Source organism: Macaca thibetana, chromosome 14 (genome assembly GCF_024542745.1).
Source record: "Macaca thibetana thibetana isolate TM-01 chromosome 14, ASM2454274v1, whole genome shotgun sequence".
In the NCBI taxonomy this organism is placed as follows: domain Eukaryota; kingdom Metazoa; phylum Chordata; class Mammalia; order Primates; family Cercopithecidae; genus Macaca; species Macaca thibetana.
In genome coordinates, this window is record NC_065591.1 from 47,296,266 (window position 1) to 47,318,310 (window position 22,045).

The window sequence follows — 22,045 nt, forward strand, 5'->3', positions numbered from 1 at the left end:
TTCTCCTGCCTCAGCCTCCCGTGTAGCTAGGACTACAGGCGCCCGCCACCTCGCCTGGCTAGTTTTTTGTATTTTTTTTAGTAGAGACGGGGTTTCACCGTGTCAGCCAGGATGGTCTTGATCTCCTGACCTCGTGATCCCCCCGTCTCGGCCTCCCAAAGTGCTGGGATTACAGGCTTGAGCCACCGCGCCCGGCCTGGCTTGTAGGGTTTCTGTTGAGAATTCCATTGTTAGCCTTATGGGTGTCCTTATATGTGACTACACATTTTTCTTTTGTGGTTTTTAGAGTTATCTCCTTGTCTTTGACTTTTGATAGTTGATTATAATGTACCCAGGAAACTTTTTTGGGTTGTATCTATTTGGTGATCTCCTAGCTTCCTGTATCTGAATATCTAAATCTCTTGCTAGACTTGGAAATTTTTCAGCAATTATTTTGCTAAATAGGTATTATATGTCATTGACTTTCTCTTCACTTTTTGGGTCACACTAAATTCAAATGTTTGGTTGCTTATTGTGTCCAAAAAGCCTGTGTTACATAGGCTTTCTCTCTCTCGCTTTCTTCCTTCCCTTACCTTCTCTTCCCTTCCCTTCCCTTCCCTTTCCTTTCTTTTCCTTTTTTTTTTTTTTCACTTTGTTCTTTTCAAAAAAGTCTGACTGGGTTATTTTGAAACACTTGTCTTCACGTTCTAAAATTCTTTCTTCTGTTTGATAGAGTCTATTGTTGAAGCTCTTGATTATTTTAAAATTTCATTCATTGAATTAATCATTTTCAGGATTTCTGTTTGTTTCCTTTTTAATGATATCTATCTCTTTTGTAAATTTCTCATTCATATCCTGAATTATGTTTCTAATTCCTTTGTATTATTTATCTGGGTTCTTGTGTATCTCACTGAGCTCCTTTTAAACAATTGTTTTGAATTATTTTCCAGGCATTTCATAAATTTCTTTTTCATTGGAATCTACTGCTGGATAATTATTGTATTCCTTTGGAGGTGTCATATATCCTTGCTTGTTCATGTTTCTTTTGTCATTTCATTAATATCTGTGCATCTGGTGTAAGAGTAGTTTTTTAAATTTTTTGGATTGGCATTTGTAGGGCAAGACTTTTTCCTGTAGATTTATCTATTGTATTGGTTGAGTAAAGTACTTTAGGTTTGATTATGGGTACATGCAGTAGTGTAGTCCCCATATGATTTCTTTGCCTATAAATACTGTCAATATTGTCTGTGATTCCTTCAGTGACTTAGGCTGCATTTGTTAATAGAGGATGTGATGAGGCTTTTCTGGGATACGATGCCAGGTGGGCCAGTCTACAGGCCCCAGTGGTGGCAGCAGGCCGAGCATGCCTGTTCTTGGGCCCCTGGGTGGCATCTATACAGACACTAGTATTAGAGGGTCTTGGCAGGCTGATTCTTGGGCTTCCAGTCAGCTTTCCTGGGTGTCAGTGATGACAGCACTTGCTTAGGTAGGCCCAAGCAGGGGGCTTGGGCCTTGGGTCGCAGTGCCAGGCTGAGCAGGTCTGTCCATAGGCCCTCCAGTAGCACACACAGGTGCAGGCTGCAGTGGGAGAGGTGACGCTATCCTCAGGCTCTAGGTGGTGTGCTTGGTTGGCAGTGGTGGCAGTGGGTGGGAAGAGCCTGTCTTCTCAGGGCATGGGCAAGTGCATGGCGGCCCTGCTGCTCGGGAGAGGTAGAGTTGTTGACAGTGGCAGTCACCCCAGACAGGTGGCTCTCAGGATATGAGGAGTGCACACTTCATCCTCCTAGTGTCAGTGGCTGGCAGGGGGAGCTTATTCTCAGAGTGCATGCAAGTGCATGGTAGTCCAGCTGCTGGTGGGAGCAGAGATGCTGTCAGTGGCAGTGGCATGAGGCAGGTGGGATTCAGGCTCTAGGGAAAATGTGATTTGACTCCCTTTATCCTGGGGGCAGTTTCCTTTGAGTGCTGCACTACCCTTTCCCCAGGGTGCAGAAGGGCATGTGGACTAGAGTGCTGGAAACCCTGCAAGTCTGTTGCGTTCAATTGTGGCACTCCAGGTGAACATGGGGTGATGTCGGTGGGGCTCTTTGGAATGTGGTGATGCAGGAGCTGTTGGACCCCAGCGCAGGATGCAGTCTTATGGGGTCTGGGCTCTCAGAATGTGTCATGCTGCAGCTGTTCGGGTCTCCAGGAAATGTGTGTGACATCGCATGAGCTCCCTTTCTGGAGCAATGTTGTAGTACAGACTCCAGGGGGGCTCTCTATACCAGTTTCAGGGCCCACGGCAGTTGAGGGGCTCTCCGGTGGCTAAGATTGCAGGAGTTCATGACGGGAATGTGAAACTGCTAGAGATCTCTTTCTTACCCTTTTCCCACACTGGGGAGCTGCTCGGAGCTTCCAGCTGATCCCAATTGGGCTTTCCTACTCGTCTACCCATCTTTTCATGCCTCAAGTGTTTTCTGTCACTTTTTTGCTGTATTCCAGCATTCTCTGTTTGGAGTGTGATAATCCTGTAGCTATTTTGATTCTTCTTTGTGGAGTAGGCTACTGTCCAGTGCCTCTAGTCAGCCATCTCAAAGCGCCTCCTCTATAGGTTCATTTTTAATTTATCAATATTAACAAGTAGATCAATTGACTTCCCTTCTAAAAGGTGAAGAGTTCATCACATGTAAGGATCCTTCTTCTTCCTCTTTCTACTTCATGAAAATTGTTATTTATTTATTTTCATTTGGTATAGACTCACAATGGTATCTCTTATGAGTTAACTTCTTGGGCCACATGCGACACTTAAATCAACCTACTTGTCATTTAAAAAAATGCCATTTGAATTAAAAATTATTTAAAATATTTAGAAAAGTTTTTTAATAGATTCATTCAGAAAATATTTATTAAGGATCATGTAAAGGGCTGAATCGTGTCTCTGCAATATTCATGTATTGAAGTTCTCATCCCAGTATATCAGAAGACGACCATATTTAGAGAAAAGGCCTTTACAGAGTGAATGAAGTTAAAATGAGCCTGTTAGGGTGAGCCTTGGTTGAATATGACTAATGTCCTTATAAGAAGAGGAGGTTAGGACAAAGACACATAGAGAGAAGATCATGTGAAGAGGGGAGAAGAAGGTCCCATAAATAAGCCAAGGAAAGAGTCCTCAGAAGAAGCCACTATGAGATATCACTATACACCTCTTAGAATGGCTTAAAAAAGTTCATAGTTTCGAATGTTGGTAGAGGTTTGGAGAAAATCGATTTTTCATACGTTGCCAGTAAGAAAGTAAAATAGTATAACTACTTTGGAAATTCTTTCATATTTACCTAAAAAGGTAACTATATACACCATACTACCTAGCAATCCATACTGGGCGTTTATCCTAGAGAATGAAATTATGTTCACTGAAAAAATTTGCACACAAATGTTTATAGCAATGATATGGTTTGGCTGTGCCCTCACCCAAATCTCATCCTGAATTGTAACTCCCACAATTCCCGCATACCATGGGAGGAACCTAGTGGAAGGTGATTAAATTATGGGGGTGGGTCTTTCCCATGCTGTTCTTGTGATAGTGAATAAACCTCATGAGATCCGATGGTTTTAAAAAATGGGAGTTTGCCTGCTGCCATCCACGTAAGATGTGACTTGCTCCTCCTTGCCTTCCGTCATGATCATGAGGCCTCCCCAGCCATGGGGAACTGCCAGTCCAATTACACCTCTTCCTTTTGTAAATTGCCCAGCTTTGGGCATGTCTTTATCAGCAGCATGAAAATGGACTAATACAGTAAATTGGTACCAGTAAAGTGAGGCGTTGCTGAAAAGATACCTGAAAATGTGGAAGTGACTTTGGAACTGGGTTACAGGCAGAGGTTGGAACGGTTTGGAGGGCTTAGAAGAAGACTGGAAAATGTGGGGAAGTTTGGAATTTCCTACAGACTTATTGAATGGCTTTGACCAAAAGCCTGGTAGCAATATGGACAATAAGATCCAGGCTGAGGTGGTCACAGACCGAGATGAGGAACTTGTTGGGAACTGGAGCAAAGGTGACTGTTGTTATGTTTTAGCAAAGAGACTGGTGGCATTGTGCCCCTGCGCTAGAGATGTGTAGAACTTAGAACTTGACAGAGATGATTTAGGGGTATCTGGCAGAACAAATTTCTAAGCAGCAAAGCATTCAAGAGGTGACTTGGGTACTGTTAAAAGCATTCAGTTTTATAAGGGAAGCACAGCATAAAAATTTGTAAAATTTGCAGCCTGACAATGTGATGGAAAAGAAAAACCCATTTTCTGAGGAGAAATTCAAGCTAGCTGTAGAAATTTGCATAAGTAACCAGGAGCCGAATGTTAATCCCCAAGACAATGGAGAAAGTGTCTCAAGGGCATGTCAGAGGTCTCCACAGCAGCCCTTCCCATCACAGGCCCAGAGACCTAGGGGAAAATAGTTTCATGGGCTGGGCCCAGGGTCCATGTGCTGTGTGCAGCTTAGGGACATGGTGCCTTGTGTACCAGCTACTCCAGCTGTGGCTGAAAGGGGCCAATGTAGAGCTTGAGCCATGGCTTCAGAGGGTGCAAGCCTCAAGCCTTGGCAGCTTCCACATGGTGTTGAGCCTGCTAGTGCACAGAAATCAAGAATTGGGGTTTTGGAACCTCTGCCTAGATTTCAGGGGATGTATGGTAACGCCTGGATGTCCAGACAGAATTTTGCTGTAGGGGCGGGGCTCTCATGGAGAACCTCTGCGGGAGCAGTGTGGAAGGGAAATGTAGTTTCAGAGCCCCAACACGGAGTACCTATTGGGACACTGCCTAGTGGAGCTGTGAGAAGAGGGACACCATCCTCCAGGCCCCAGAATAGTAGATTCACTGACAGTTTGCACCATGTGTCTGGAAAAGCTGCAGACACTCAACACCAGCCCATGAAAGCAGCTTGGAGGGAGACTGTACCCTGCAAGGCCACAGGGGCAGAGCTGCCCAAGACCACATGGGAACCCACCTCTTACATCAGCATGACCCAGATATGAGACATGGAGTCAAAGGAGATCATTTTGGAGCTTTAAGATTTGACTGCTCTGCTGGATTTCAGACTTGCATGGGGCCTGTAGCCCCTTTGTTTTGGCCAAGTCCTCCCATTTGAAATGGCCGTATTTATCCAGTGCCTGTACCCCCATTGTGTCTAGTAAGTAACTAACTTGCTTTTGATTTTATAGGCTCATAGGTGAAAGGGACTTGCCTTGTCTCAGATGAGACGTTGGACTGTGGACTTCTGAATTATGCTGAAATGAGTTAAGTCTTTGGGGGCACTATTGGGAAGGCATGATTGGTTTTGAAATGTGAGGACGTGAGATTCGGGAGGGGCCAGCGGTGGAATGATACGGGTTGGCTGTGTCCCCACTCAAATCTTATCTTGAATTGTAACTCCTACAATTCCTGCATATCATGGGAGGAAACTGGTGGGAGGTGATTGAATTATGGGGGCAGGTCTTTCCCATGCTGTTCTTGTGATAGTGAATAAGTCTTATGAGATCTGATGGCTTTTGAAAAATGGGAGTTTGCCTGCACAACTTCTCTCTTTGCCTGCGGCCATTCACATAAGATGTGACTTGCTCCTCCTTGCCTTCCGCCATGATCATGAGGCCTCCCCAGCCATGTGGAACTGTGAGTCCAATTACATCTCTTCCTTTTGTAAATTGCCCAGTCTCAGGTATGTCTTTATCAGCAGTGTGAAAACAGACTAATACAAACAGCTTTATTTATAATAGCCAAACTGGAAACAATCCAAATGCCTTTCCAATTGTGAATAGTGAAAGAAACTATAATACATCTAGAGAATAGAATTTTACGTAACAATTTAAGAAAATCAACAACAAATTACTTACTGTAACAACTTTGATGGATCTTGAGGACATTATGCTGAGTGAAGAGAGTCAAACTCAAAAAGGTTATATACTATCTGATTCCGTTTTATAACATATTTGAAATGACAAAATTATAGAGATGAAGAGCAAGTAAATGGTTGCCAGGGATTTGGGAAGGGGGATGGGTGTGGGTGTGACTATAATGTGTAACCTCAGAGAGTTCTTTTGTGGTGAAGTAACAGTCCCATATCTTGAATGTGGTGGTAGTTATGTCAATCTATACATGTGATAAAATGAAAATGTCATAGAATGGTTTGCAAAGTGAAATCCACAACCAAAAAAAAATTGAGTGTATAAAAAACTAGTGATATCTGAATGGTTAGCTATGGTATAGATAATTTTATTGCACCAATGTCAATTGCCTGATAATATACTATATTTATGCAATCTATCATCATTGGTATAGGCTGGGTGTAGGGTACACAGGAACTCTCTGTACTAGTTTTGAAACTTCTGGTTAATGTGTAATTAATTTAGAATGAAAAGTTAAAAAACAATGGAAAGATCAGTTGGTTGGGTTGACTACCTATGTGAATAACTGAAGTCATCAAGAATGAGGATATGGGGTATGTTAATGAGAAGTTAGTAAACTGAGACATACAGGCCATAAGATGATAGAATAAGCATCATACACACATCTCTAAAATGAAGCATATATTAAAATTTTGTCACATTTTCTTACAATTGGTCTTTAAAATACATAAATACAATTTTACAGATATACCTAGAGGCTCAAACCTGCATCTCTCCTCTCACTGATTTCTTCAGAGCTTCTGAAATTGATATGCATTATTTTCTCATATGTGTAACAGGATGTTGAAACAGGAGTTTTAATTGAAATACCAAGACACTAGGCTGGGCGGGGTGACTCACACCTGTAATCCTAGCACTTTGGGAGGCCGAGGCGGGCAGATCACTTGAGGTCAGGAGTTCAAGACCAGCAGCCTGGCCAACATGGTAAAACCACATCTCTACTTAGAAAGAAAGAAAGAAAGAAAGAAAAAGAAAGAAAGAAAGAAAGAAAGAAAGAAAGAAGACACTATAGATACCACATTTCAAAAGAGGTGCAAGGTGAAATGCAGAATTTAAATGTGAATTTTTTGGATAACCAATTACCAAATTACCAACTCTCAATCCATCATCCATATCAAGCCTATTAAAAAGTTTAGAGTTGGATTTTTATGTGAGGAACAAAATGTTGAAGTTAATTTAAAGATGAACTATCTTCCCTAATTCCAATTTGGGTCTTTTGCAGGTAAAAATGCTGCACCAGAGAAGGGGGTGCTTTCCACTGCTTCTCTCTTTCCCCCCACTCCCACACTTCTCTTTGTTCTATCTCCCTGTTGTTTTTACCAATGTTTTCTGACCCTGAAGGATTTGACATATTCTGGGGAGGAATGTTGGGAGGTTAAGACATTTCCTTTTTGGCATCTCCTGCTGGGCTGACCTGGCTGGCCTGCACAAGACTTGGCCATATTGAACAGTTCATTCCAACTAATTTCACAAAAGGATTGTCAACCCCTGTCACTTCAAGGCCACTACAGACACTAGTCATTGTTTAAAGCACTCCAGCCTTATGAGCCTTCTTTTTTAAAAGTTAAATTAAAGTTTTTTAGAGACAAAGTCTTGCTCTGTTGCCTAGGCTGGAGTGTAGTTATGCAATCCTGGCTCACTGCAGCCTTGACCTTCTGCATTGAAGCCATCCTCCTACCCCAGCCTCCCAAGTAGCTGTGACTACAGGCATGTGCCACCGTGCCTGACTAATTTTTAATTTTTTGTGGAGATGTGGTCTTGCTATGTTGCCCAACTAGTCTTGAACTCCCAGCCTCAAACTCCTGGCCTCAAGAGATCCTCTTGCCTTGGTCTCCCAAAGTGCTGAGACTACAGGCATGAGTCACTGTGCAGCCTTTAGAGCCCTCTTAAGAGGGATCTTGCAACTATGACCAGTCCATTTTCATGCTGCTCATAAAGACATACCTAAGATGGGGCAATTTACAAAAGAAAGAGGCTTAATTGGACTTACAGTTCCACGTGACTGGAGAAGCCTCACAATCTTGGCAGAAGGCAGGGAGGAGCAAGTCACGTCTTACATGGATGGCAGCAGGCAAAGATAGAGAACTTGTACAGGGGAACTCCTCTTTTTAAAGCTGTCAGATCTCGTGAGACTTACTATCATAAGAACAGCATGGGAAAAACTTGCCCCCATGATTCAATTACCTCCCACTGGGTCCCTCCCGTAACACATGAGAATTCAAGATGAGATTTGGGTGGGAACATAGCTAAACCATATCAATAACAAAATACTTGGGGTGGCACAAGGAAAGAAACTCATTTACATACTGATATCCATTCTCTAAATTATTTCTATGCTGTTATTTATTAACAATGCTACTATGAATTCCCTCCTTTCCCATTTCCAGAAAAAAAAAAAAAAATTTATTGGTACAGTTGAGAAAGATGGAGATGTTCTTAGTTTAGACTGCTTTTTCTAAGAATAAAACAGGAAAAACAAGGCTGAAATTAATCTACCAAAGTCATTGAGGAATCACTAAGACACTTCAGAGGCATGAGGCTGAGAGAAGAGCAGGTAACTGTCAATGTTGGCAGAGCAGTGTTGCTTTCAAAGTCCCATCTGACTGACAGGGCAGAGGTTCTTCCTCACTACTCCAATCTGCTTCCCGACAGCTCCAGGGTTTCCTGAGGAAGCCTCCCTCCACCTTAATCCACCTCAGGCATGTCCTGCAGAGCCCTCTGGAGAACCAGCTTCAGGTTCTGCCAATTTTGACGCTGCCTAAAGGAGCCCATGAAGAAGTAAATGATGGGGTTGGCACTGTTGTTAAGAGAAGACAGGACATCTGAAACTAGATGAAAATGACAAAGGAAGACATCAAAATCCACGAGGATCCAGAATAATAGAAACCACTTAATGCCGAAGGGCAGCCTGCAGAGAAGGAAGATCAGCACTGTGAGCAGGATGGTCACACAGCCTGGTCAGCAGGACACACAGGGAGTCACAGGCTGGACTCACAGAGAACCAAAAAAAAAAAAAAAAAAAAAAAAAAAAAAATCAGCCATGCTGCAGTGATGAAATCAAATGTCCAACACCAACCATAGTCACCATCACAAACTAAGAAACCACAGAACCTCCCTTTCAGGGTGCTCAGCAACAGGGACAGGGCCCAGAGCAGGGCACACATGACTGTTGACAGGTTTCTTGGGCAGTGGCAGCAGTACCAGAAAGGCCACAGGACAGACAGGCAGCACACTGTGTTCTCCACAAATATTTATTCAGTGAATGAATGCATGAATGAGGAGCCTTATGGTAGCAGCAGATTTGCGGGTTAAATGGGAAATAAAAATGAGATCACAATTAAAAGCATTAGAACACACATGTATAATGAGAGGAAGAAAATTTCATTTATTCAGAATTCTTTTTCTGGACAGTTGTGTGTGTTAACAGTAATTACTGATGTGTGTCCAAATAACTGAAGTTGATCACTAATGTGCCTTTGATATGAGAACTCAATGTGGCTTTGCTGAACACCTGGAAGCATTTTGGTACACAATGTTGGGGTAGGGAGTGGATTGGAGCTGAATTGCTCAGCAATATAGTGGATGAAGAAGTAAGTGAGTGTGAGGGCTGAGTGCCACTGAAGGAGGAAATGGAAGTGTGCAAATAGAGATGGAGGACTACTAAGTGGGGTGCTGGGTGCACACAACATAAATCTACTTCACTCTCTCCCAGGAGAACTTTAAAAGAGTTTCTTTTGCTGGCTAAATCTTCTGTGTGAGAAGAGTCTATGTTGGGATGTAGAAAAAGTGCTGGGCTTGGAATGTAGAGAGATGCTCATGCAGATTTCAGCTGGAGAAAGAGGACTAGCTCTCATCAGGGTAAACAACAGCAGCTGACAGAGTTTAACAGCTACTATCTCCTTTAACACTTAGGAGGGAAGAATTATTAATATTTCCATTTTACAGAGGATGGCATAGGGGCAGAAAATGGATGCATAATTATTCCTTGGTCTCACACAATGTGGATTTGAACCCAACAGAGCTGCCTCAGGATTCAACCTTTTGTCCAGCCCTTTGTCCCCAACACCACCAAGCGTTCAATACACATGTTTGAGGGGGAAAGCAGGGGAGTAACTCCCAAGTTACATCCAAGTTAATTGTTAAGATTGGGGGTTGAAAAAAAAAGCTAACCATGACAAACTTCAGTTAGAGAGAGAATGAGAAGCAAATCAAATAGGAAACAAAAGAGAGATGAGTGAAAGCCAATTAGGAACAGATAGAAGAATCCAGGAGCCCTTTTCTACCTTATAAATGTAGCCATCACTAGGTCATCCAGAGGACTCAATGAATCAGGAGGCCTCTAAGTGGAAAGAGGATGCATCTTCTTCCAAGGGTGGAGAGAAGCATCAGGCATGAATGCATCCACTATGAGCTCTCTTAGAGAGACAAACTCCCACAGCCTTGGTTGGCCACGAAAACAAAAGGAAGGAAAACCAAGACTTCTGTTGCTCCCGCTCAAGGTACTGAACAGTTTGTAAATGTATTATTAGGGTGTGATACATTTGTCTTACTTATCAAAGCTGAACCTTCATAACTAAGTCGTACCTGTATTTGTTCACTATTGTGTCCTCAACATTTAGCATGTGCTCCTTAAGGACCACTTTTTGTAATACTCTCAGTTGATACAGGAAGAGGCTTAAAGAGTACATTGGATTTTCCTGTTTACATCATGAAGAGCATGGCCAATACCAGCTTCTGTCTCCTGGAGCCCTATCTGAGGCTTTTCCACTGTTTTCTGCCCTATCAATCATTATTTTTTGGGGAACACCCAAAAAATTGTCATGTGAACACAGAATCTGAGAGATTATTAGGGTCTGTAGAGACCGCTAGTGTCCCCTGCTAACCATTCCTCTCCTCTGTCTCCTCTGTCACATAGTATTTCTTTTTTTTTTTTTTTTTTTTTTTTGAGACGGAGTCTCACTCGGCTGCCCAGGCTGGGGCGCAGTGGTGTGATGTCGGGTCACTGCAACTTCTGCCTCCGGGGTTCAAGTGACTCTCCTGCCTCAGCCTCCCTAGTAGCTGGGATTACAGGCACCTGCCACCATATCTGGCTAATTTTTGTATCTTTAGTAAGATGGGGGTTTCACCATGTTGGCCAGGCCAGTTTGGAACTCCTGACCTCAGGTGATCCACCCACCTTGACTTCCCAAAATGCTGGGATTATAGGTGTGAGCCACTGCACCTGCCCTGTCGCATAGTATTTCTGAGAGTTATAAATCACGAAAAGGATCCTATTTACCCCAACCCCTGCCTTGATGCTCATGACATCTTGTAATTAGACACTAGACAATGGTAGGTGAGCAGATATGATGTAACTGACTCTTGGATTGATGAAATAAGTGTGGTCTCCCTCTGTCCTCCTCTTCTTCACCTCAGGCTGGAATGTTGATGTCACTGGAAGCCTGCAGAGTCACGAGGATGAGGGCACCTCTCTAGGGATTAGGGAGCAGCAACATGGAAGGGGTCCTGGTGTGTGATGCCTGGAACCTCCAGCCCAGGTCTAGTAAACTTTGTCACAGAAGTCATTGCTACTATGGGACATTTTTAGAGCAGCCACTTATACTCTGACTAATAAGGAAAAAGTTTTTTCTTTTTCAATTACATTCCATTTTCAGGGAATTTTTAATGAATGTGGAAGATTATTTCATAAAGTGACACTAGAGAAAGAAAGTGCAAACAGGAAAAAAAGTAACTGATGGAGATGTGTTGAAAAAAATGGTTTAATAGCATTTAGATAGAGAAAACCCCAGGAATAAAGGGAGGTTTGAGGGATAGTCTCATTGGCCCTGGAGATTTTTTTCCCACCCTTTTCCATTCTGTTTGACATCCCAAGAGGGATGTTTACCTCATTAGTGGGATTCTTTTCCTTCTGGTTTCTGGTTGAATTGAGCCAGTTGGAGACTCCAGCAGGAGGAAAGTGATTTTGGATTTTCACTTCCTGGCTCTCTGCCTATGTGGCTGTGTGTTGGTGATGCAGGGCTCCTCCACCTGCCTGGTCATCCTCTCCCGCCCCTACAGCTAGCTACAGATAAAGTTATGATTTCAGTGATAACTCCACCTTCCCTGTCCCTTTAAACCTAGGAGAGGAAGCAGTGCTCCACTATTGCTGCTTAGGGTGCTGCCCCACGCATCGTCTCTTTCCCTTAACTCTGCCCATCTTAGTAAATAGTTCCCTCATGAAACACTCCTCAATTATTTCAGTTAGGACTATTTGTTTCTTCCTGGACCTTTCCAAATATACAAAGGAGAATAACTTTGAAAAGCAAGTAATGCAATAAAACCTGGGTGTACAGCAGTTCAGCTCTGGGAAGCAATGCCTGTATGTTATCCTACTCCTTAAATGAATGTAAGAGGCAGCCTCTTTCCATGAAAGCAGATTTGAATGGTTGGAATAAAGGGAGTGATACAAGGAGATGGATATGAAGAGAGAAAGGTCCGCTTGACTCTGTTTGGAAGTGCCACAGTTTGGGCTGCCAGTACTCAGTCTCCAGAATGAGACCTCATGTCTCCTTCCTTTTCCTGAGGGAGGCATCATTACCCACTGCATGTCGCACTCCAAGGTATAAGCACAGGGATATAAAACTAGAGCAAAAGTTATAACTGGAAACCAGACAGTTTTTGGTATATATCCTTACCTTTCCTTCATTCTTTTGTCCAGAGGTGGAGAGTTGTCTGGTGCTGAATGGGGACAGCCTTTCCTGGATTGGGATGATGGCTGAGGACTTTTCTTGTTTTTCCTTTTTCTTTAATGAAATTATTATTATTTAAATAGTTTTGGGGGAACAGGTGGTATTTGGTTACATGAATAAGTTCTTTGGTGGTGATTTCTGAGATTCTGGTGCACCCATCACCCAAGCAGTGTACACTGTATCCAACGTGTAGTTTTTTATCCCTCACTTCCCTCCCACCATTCCCCCTGAGTCCCCAAAGTCCATTATATCATTCTCATGCCTTTGTGCCCTCATAGCTTAGCTCCCACTTATAAGTGAGAACATATAATGTTTGGTTTTTCATTCCTGAGTTACTTCACTTAGGATAATGGTCTCCAACTCCAACCAGGTTGCTGTGAATGCCGTTATGTTGTTTCTTTTTCTTTATCCACTCATTGGTTGATGAGCATTTAGGCTAGTTCCATATTTTTGCAATTGCAAATTGTGCTGCTATAAACATGTGTTTACGGCTGCGCATGGTGGCTCATGCCTGTAATCCCAGCACTTTGGGAACCCGAGGCAGGTGGATCACCTGAGGTCAGGAGTTCAAGACCAGCCTGACCAATATGGTGAAACTTTGCCTCTACTAAGAATACAAAAATTAGCCAGTCATGGTGGTGTGCACATATAGTTCCAGCTACTCAAGAGGCTTGAGACAGGAGAATTGCTGGAACCTGGGAGGCGGAGGTTGCAGTGAGCCGAGATCACGCTCCTGCACTCCAGCCTGGGCGAAAGAGCGAGACTCCATCACAAAACAAAACAAAACACTATGTGTTTACAAGTGTCTTAGACTCCCTAAATCTATTCTCCAGAGGCTTCCCCTTGCTACACTTTTTATTCTTACTTTTTAAACTTACGAGTTCTGAATAGTAAACGTATTTCTATTTTTAATTTATCAGTGTTAAGGAGTGGCTCAATGGACATCCCTTATAAAATGTAAAGAGTTCAGCACATACAACATATCCTTATTCTTCCTCCCTCTACTTCATGAAATTTGTTATTTATTTTCATTTGGTATGAATATTAAAAAATTAAAGCCTTATCTTCTATCATTGCCCTTCTTGTGCCTCATGCTGTAACCAAATTAAGCTACTTGTCATTTAAAAAATAATGTTATTTGAATTAGAACCTATTTAAATTATCCAGAAATAGTCTTCAATGCTGAGCAAATATTTTAAAAAGACCTTGTTATGGGCTGAACTGTGTTCCTATAATACTCATATGTTGAAATACTTAGCCCCAGTAACTCAAAATATGAGTATATTGGGGAAGGAGGTCTTCAGAGAGCTAGTTAAGTTAAAATGAGTTCATTAGAATGAGCCTTAATCCAACATGACTGATGTCCCTATGAGAAGAAGAGATTAGGACACAGACATACAGAGGGAAGACCCCGTGAAGACACAGGGAGAAAAAGACCCCATCTACAAGACAACGAGAGAGGTCTCAGAAGAAACCATGATGATACAGCAATATACAGCTCTTAGAAGGCTAAAGTAAAAAAATACTCCTTTCAAATACTGGCAAGGATTTGGAGAAAGTGGATCTTCTATACATTGCCAGTGGAGAAGTAAAATGGTACAGTACTCTAGAAAACGGTTTTAATCTTCTTAAAAAGTTAAATATACACTTACCATATCACCCAGAAATTTATCTTTGGAATGTATCCAAGAGAGTGGATAAGGATGTTCACTTAAAAGTTTGTACACTAATGTTAATAGCAGCTTTATTTAATAGTTAAAATGGAAACAAAGCAAATGTATTTTCACCATGAATAATGACACAAAGCTTACTGTATCCATACAAGGAAATACTCCCCAGCAATTAATTTTAAAAAGTTTTTGGACAGTTCAAATTGTATGGATCTATCCTGTACAATACGATGCTGAAGTACCTAGACGTTGTGGTATAAATTTAGCTAAATAACAAATATATTAACTCATATAGTATTTTTGTGGTGAGAACACTTACCCACTCTTTGCATTTTTCAGAACACAATATATTATCATCAGCTACAGTCACCATGCTGTATAATAGATCTCTTAAAATTGTTCCTCCAGGCTGGGCGCGGTGGCTCACGCTTGTAATTCTAGAACTTTGGGAGGCCGAAGTGGGTGGATCATCTGAGGTCAGAAGTTTGAGACCAGCCTAGCCAACGTGATGAAATCCCATCTCTACTAAAAATACAAAAATTAGCTGGTTGTGGTGGTGGGTGCCTGTAAACCCAGCTACTTGGGAGGCTGAAGCAAGAGAAGTACTTGAACCCAGGAGGCAGAGTTTGCAATGAGCCGAGATTGCACCACTGCACTCCAGCCTGAGTAACAGAGCAAGACTCCATCTCAAAAAAAAAAAAAAAAAAAGAAAAAGAAAAAAAAGAAAAATTGTTGCTTCTATCTAAATGTAATTACGTATCCTTTGACCAATGTCTACTCATCTCCCCTTTCACCTAACCAACCAAACCTATGGCAACCACCATTTTATTCTCAACTTCTGTGAGATCACCTCATTTAGATTCTACATATGAGTGAGATCATGTACTATTTTTCTTCCTGTGCCTTGCATATTTCACTTAACAGAATGTCCTCTGGTTTATCCAAGTTGCTGGAAATGACAGAATTTCATTCTTTTTAAAGGCTAAATAGTATTCCATTGTGCATATGTACCACATTTTCTTCATCAGTTTATCTATTGATGGACACTTAGGTTAATTCTGTATCTTGGCCATTGTGAATAGTGCTGCAAGAAACATGGGGATACAGATATCTTTTCAATATACTGATTTCATTTCCCTTGGACATTAACCCAGGAGTGGGATTTCTGGATATAGGTAGTTCTATTTTTAACATTTTTAGGAACTTCCATACTGTTTTCCCTAATAGCTGTACTAAAATACATTCCCACCAACAGTGTATGAGGGTTCTCTTTTCTCCACATCCTCTATGATACTTGTAATCTTTTGTATTTTTGATAGTAGCCATTCTAACTGGATAAATGATATGTAATTGTGGTTGTGATTTGCATTTTCCTGATGATTAGTTACATTGCACATTTTTTCTTATATCTATTGGTCATTTTTATGTCTTCTTTTCAGAAATATCTATTCAGTTCTTTTGCCTATTTTTCCACTGGTTCATTTGTTTTATTGCTATTGAGTTGTTAGAGTCTCTTAAATATTTTGGATGCTAATCCTTTATCAGATGTATATTTTGCAAAATTAGAAGGAAGGAAGGAAATAATAAAGATCAGAGCAGAAATAAGTGAAAAGAAGACTAGAAAAACAAAAGAAAAGATCAATGAAATGAAGAGTTGTTTTTAAAAAGTAAGTAAATTTTCTCCATTCAGTAATTCCAGAAATAAATAATTCATATGCTTTAAATTATGTGCCATTTTGAATAGTGTGATGAAATCTCTTGTGGTCCTACTCTCTCCTTCCTGGGATGTGATTCACCCCTTTGCCTAGCATATTCATGCTGTGTACCCTACCCACCCGTTTGTTACTTAGTAGCCCTCTCAGTTATTAGATCAGTTGTTGTGGTATCACAGTGCTTGTGTTCAAGTAAACCTTATTTTACTTATTAATGGCTCCCAAGCATTAGGAGTAGGGATGCTGGCAATTCAGATATGCCAAAGAGAAGTGGTAGAGTGCTCCCTGTAAGTAAAGGTGAAGTTTGCAACTTAGTAAGGAAGGAAAAAAATATAGAATGTGGAGGCTGCTAAGGTCTACAGTAAAAACTAAAATCATAAAGGAGGCAAAAGAAATTCATGCTAGTTTTGCTGTTGCACCTCAAACTGCAAAAGCTATGGCCACAAGACATGACAATTGCTTAATTAAGATAGAAAAAGCATTTAATTTGTGGGTTGAAGACATGAACAGAAATGTGTTTCGGTTGCTGTCAATTGAAACACATTTCATGCAACCAGTGGGGGGTCTCAGAATTTATCCCTTAAAGATAAGACAGAACTACTGTAAAAGGAAGGAAATAATAAAGGTTGGGGAAAAAACTAAATAAAAAGCAAAGGTACAATAGAAACATAACAATGAAGATGAAATTTATATTTTTGAAAAGATAATAAAATTGACAAATTCCTATCAATACCAATGAAGAAAAATATAAATAGAGAAAACACGAAACTCGCACTGGGAATCAAAGAGAGACTATCATGATACATACTACCAATATTAAAAATACAGAAATAAAAAGCTCTTTTGAATGATTTTTTGTCAAAATTTGACAATTTAGAAGAAATATAAGTACTCTTTTAAAACACACCTTCCCAAAATTGATCAAAGATACAGTAATTGCAAATAATCCTGTACCTACTAAGGAAATTGAATTTATAATTAAAAACTCTTCTACAAAGAAAGCTCCAGGCACACATGGCCACACTGGTGAATTCTATCAAACATTTAAGAATTTAAAAAATCAAGATCTAACCTTCAAGCTTCAGAACTATAAAAAACATGAACAAATTAAGCCCAAAATAAATAGAAAGAAACAATAAAAAGCAGAAATCAGTGCAACAGAAAACAAACAATAGAGATAAAATCAAAGCTATGATAGTACCATGAAAAGATTAATGATATTCACAAATTTTTAGCAATACTGAACAATAAACAGAGAGAGAATAACATCATTATCAAGAATGAGAGTGGGAATATTGCTATAGTCTCTAAAGATGTTAAAGGGATAATAAAGAACTATTATGAACAAATTTATGTCAATAAATTCAAAACTTAGATGAAAGGGACAGTTTCCTTGAAAGACATAATTCGTCAAAACTGACATGAGAAGAAATAGAAAATGTGAATAGCTGTATGTCTGTGAAAGACATTTTATATATCTTTCTATATCTGTATATCTATATAAATTTGTTGTTGTTGCTTTTTAATGAAATCTCACTCTGTCGCCCAGGCTGGAGTGCTGTAACCTCCGCCTCCCGGGTTCAAGTGATTATCTTGCCTCAGCCTCCTGAGCAGCAGGGATTACAGGCGCACACCACCAAACCTGGCTAATTTTTGTATTTTTAGTGGAGACAGGGTTTCATCATGTTGGCCAGGCTGGTCTTGAACTCCTAACCTCAGGTGATCCACCCTCCTTGGCCTCCCAAAGTTCTGTGATTACAGGCATGAGCCACTGCACCTGGCCAAGATATTACATTTTTAATTAAAACTTTCCACACATGCACATGCAAAAATTTAGATCCAGAAGGCCTTGGATAAATTCTATTGATATTTAAAGGGAAAAATCATATCAAATTTATACAAATATTTTATCTTAAATTTCAGAAGGAAAGAACAGTCTCCAACTTATTTTATGAGACCATGTATATCTTTGATAGTGAAATCTGGAAAAGATATTACAAAAGAAAACTACAGACCAAAATTTCTTATGAATCAGATGCAAAAATTCTTAACACAGTAGTAGCAGGTAGAATCCTGAAATATATCAAAAGGATAATACAGAATGGCTAGTGGGGTTTATCTCAGTAGTGCAATGTTTGTTTAACATTTGTAAATCAATCAATGAAATTTACCACATTAACAGAATAAAGGAGAAAAATTATGTGAATATCTCAATAAACACAGCAAAAGGATTTGACAAATTTCAACACCCATGGAGAAGTGATTGATGGTCAAAGAGTGTAAAGCCTTAATTAAATGGGATGAAAAATTTTTTCTTTGAGATATATTACGTAGTGTGGTAAATATAGTAAATAATAATGTAGTATTCATTTGAAAATAGCTGAGATTATACATTTTATTTTTTTACTTCAATAACTTTTTGGAGAGCAGGTGGTGTTTGGTTACATGGGTAAGTAGTTTAGTGGTGATTTCTGAGATTTTGATGTACCCATCACCAGAACAGTGTACATTGTACACAATGCATAGTCTTTTATCCCTCACCCACCTCCCACTCTTTTTCCTTGAGTCCCCAAAGTCCATTGTATCATTCTTATGCCTTTGTATCCTGATAGCTTAGCTCCTGCTTGTAAGAAAGAACATTCAAGGTTTGGTTTTCCATTCCTGAGTTACTTCACTTAGAGTAATGGTCTCCAACTCCATCCAGATTGCTGTGAATGCTGTTATTTTGTTCCTTTTTATGGCTGAGTAGTATTCCATGGTGTGTGTGTGTGTGTGTGTGTGTGTGTGTGTGTATATATATATGACATTTTCTTTATCCACCCATTGATTCATGGGCATTTGGGCTGGTTCCATATTTTTACAATCGCAAATTGTGCTGCTATAAACATGCATGTGTGAGTGTCTTTTTCATAAATGATTTCCTTTCCTCTGGGTAGATATCCAGTAGTAGAAATGCTGGAACAAATGGCAGATCTACTTTTAGTTCTTTAAGGAATCTTCACACTGTTTTCCATAGTGGTTTTACTAGTTTACATCCCCACCAGCAGTGTAAAAGTGTTCCCTTTTCACCACATCCATGCCAACATCTATTATTTTTTGATTTTTTAATTATGGCCATTCTTGCAGGAGTAAGGTGGTATTGTTTTGTGGTTTTGATTTGCATTTCCCTGATAATTAGTAATGTGGAGCCTTTTTTCTTTTTCTTTTTCTTTTTTTTTTGAGATGGAGTCTCGCTCTGTCGCGCAGGCTGGAGTGCAGTGGCCGGATCTCAGCTCACTGCAAGCTCCGCCTTGTGGAGCATTTTTTCATATGTTTATTGGCCATTGGTATATCTTCTTTTAAGAATTGCCTATTCATGTCCTCAGCCCACTTTTCAATGGGATAATTTGTTTCATGCTTGATGATTTGTTAGATTTCCTTGTAGATTCTGGATGTTAGTCCTTTGTCAGATGCAGTTTGTGAAGACTTTCTTCCACTCCATGAGTTATCTGTTTACTCTGCTGATTATTATTATTATTTTTTCCTGTGCAGAAATTTTTAGTTTAATTAAGTCCTATTGATTTATCTTTGTTTTCTTTTTACACTTACTTTTGGGTTCTTGGTCATGAAGTCGTTGCCTAAGCCAATGTCTAGAAGGGTTTCTCCTATGTTATTCTAGAAGTTTTATGGTTTCAGGTCTTAGATTTAAGTCTTTGATCCATCTTGAGTTGATTTTGTATGAAGTGAGAGATGAGGATCCAGTTTCAGTCTTCTACATGTGGCTTGCTAATTATCCTAGCACTATTTGTTGAAAAAGATGTCCTTTCTCCACTTTATGTTTTTGTTTGCTTTGTTGAAGATCAGTTGGCGGTAAGTATTTAGGTTTATTTCTGGGTTCTCTATTCTGTTCCATTGGTCTATATGCCTATTTTTATACCAGTACCATGGGTTTTGGTGACTATAGCCTTATAGTTTGAGGTTGGGTAATGTGACGCCTCTAGATTTGTTCTTTTTGCTTAGTCTTGCTTTGGTTATGCAGGCTCTTTTTCAGTTCCATATGAATTTTAGGATCATTTTTTCTAGTTCTGTGAAGAATGATGACGGCATCTTGATGGGAATTACATTGAATTTGTAGATTGCTCTTGGAAGTGTGGTCATTTTCACAATATTGATTCTACCCATCCATGAGCATGGGATGTGTTTCCATTTGTTTGTGTCATCTATAATTTTTTTCAGCAGTGTTTTGTAGTTCTCTTTGCAGAGGTTTTTCACCTCCTTGGTTAGATATGTTCCTAGGTATTTTATTATTTTTTTCAGCTATTGTAAAAGGGGTTGAGTTCTTGATTTGATTCTCAGCTTGGTCACTTTTGGTGTATAGCAGTGCTACTGGTTTGTGTACATTGACTTTGTATCCTGAAACTTTACTGAATTCATTTATCAGATCTAGAAGCTTTTTGGTTGAGTCTTCAGGGTTTTCTAGGTGTACAATCATGTCATTAGTGAACCATGGCAGTTTGCCTTCCTCTTTACTGATTCGAATGCCCTTTATTTCTTTCTCTGTCTAATTGCTCTTGCTAGGACTTCAAGTACTATGTTGAATAGAAGTGGTGTAAATGGGCATCCTTATCTTGTTTCAGTTCTCAGGTGGAATGCTTTCAACTTTTCCCCATTGAGTATGATGTTGGCTGTGTAGTATGTCATAGATAGTTTTTATTATGTTAAGGTATGTCCCTTCTATGCCGAGTTTGCTGAGGTTTTTTATCATAAAAGGATGCTAGATTTTGTCAAATGCTTTTCTGTGTCTATTGAGATAATCATGTGATTTTTGTATTTAGTTCTGTTTATATGGTTTATCACATTTATTTACTTGTGTATGTTACCCTATTTCTGTATCCCTGGTATGAACCCATTTGATCATGCTGGATTATCTTTTCGATATGCTGTTGGATTTGGTTTGCTGTATTTTGTTGAGGATTTTTGCATCTGTATTCATCAAGAATATTGGTCTGTAGTTTTCTTTTTTTGTTATGTTCTTTCCTGGTTTTGGTATTTGGGTGATACTGGCTTCATAGAATGATTTAGGGAGGATTCCCTCTTTCTCTATCTTTTGGAATAGTGTCAAAAGGATTGGCACCAATTCTTCTTTGAATGTCTGATATAATTCAGCTGTAAATCTCTCTGGTCCTAGACTTTTTTGTTGGTAATTTTCAAATTACCATTTCAATCTTGCTGCCTGTTACTAGTCTGTTGAGAGTTTCTATTTTTCTTCCTATTTTAATCTCCAGGAATTTGTCCATCTCCTCTAGGTTTTCTAATTTGTGTGTGTAAAGGTGTTCATAGTAGCCTTGAATGATCTTTTGAATTTCTGTGGTATCAGTTGTAATATCTCTTGTTTCATTTCTAATTGAGCTTATTTGAATCTTCTCTCTTCTTTTCTCGGTTAATCTCACTAATGGTCTATTAATTTTGTTTATGCTTTCAAAGAACCAGCTTTTTGTTACATTTATCTTTTTGTTTGTTTGTTTGTTTGTTTCAATTTCATTTAGTTCTGCTCCAGTTTCTTTTTTGTTCTTCTGCAGGGTTTGGCTTTGGTTTGTTCTTGTTTCTCTAGTTCCTTGAGGTGTGACCTTAGGTTATCTATTTGTGCTCTTTCAGACTTTTTGACGTAGGCATTTAATGCTATGAACTTTGCTTTTAGCACCACTTTGCTTTATCCCAGAGATTTCAATAGGTTATGTCACTATTATCACTCAGTTCAAAGAATTTTTAAATTTCCTTCTTGATTTCATTGTTGACCCAAATATCATTCAGGAGTAGATTATTTAATTTCCATTTATTTTCATGGTTTTGAGGATTCCTTTTGGACCTCATTTCCAATTTTATTCCACTGTGGTCTGAAAGGATACTTGATATAATTTCAATTTTCTTAAATTTATTGAGACTTGTTTCATGGCCTATAATATGGTCTATCTTGGAGAAAGTTCCATGTGCTGTTGATTAGAATGTATAATCTGTGGTTGTTGGATGGAATGTATAATATCTGT

General features: G+C 39.7%; 1 pseudogene; it reads right to left on the reverse strand.

The window, feature by feature from the left end:
* Positions 1 to 8,597: 8,597 nt before the first annotated feature.
* Positions 8,598 to 14,683, reverse strand: LOC126936453 (mas-related G-protein coupled receptor member X2-like; annotated as a pseudogene).
* Positions 14,684 to 22,045: the final 7,362 nt, after the last annotated feature.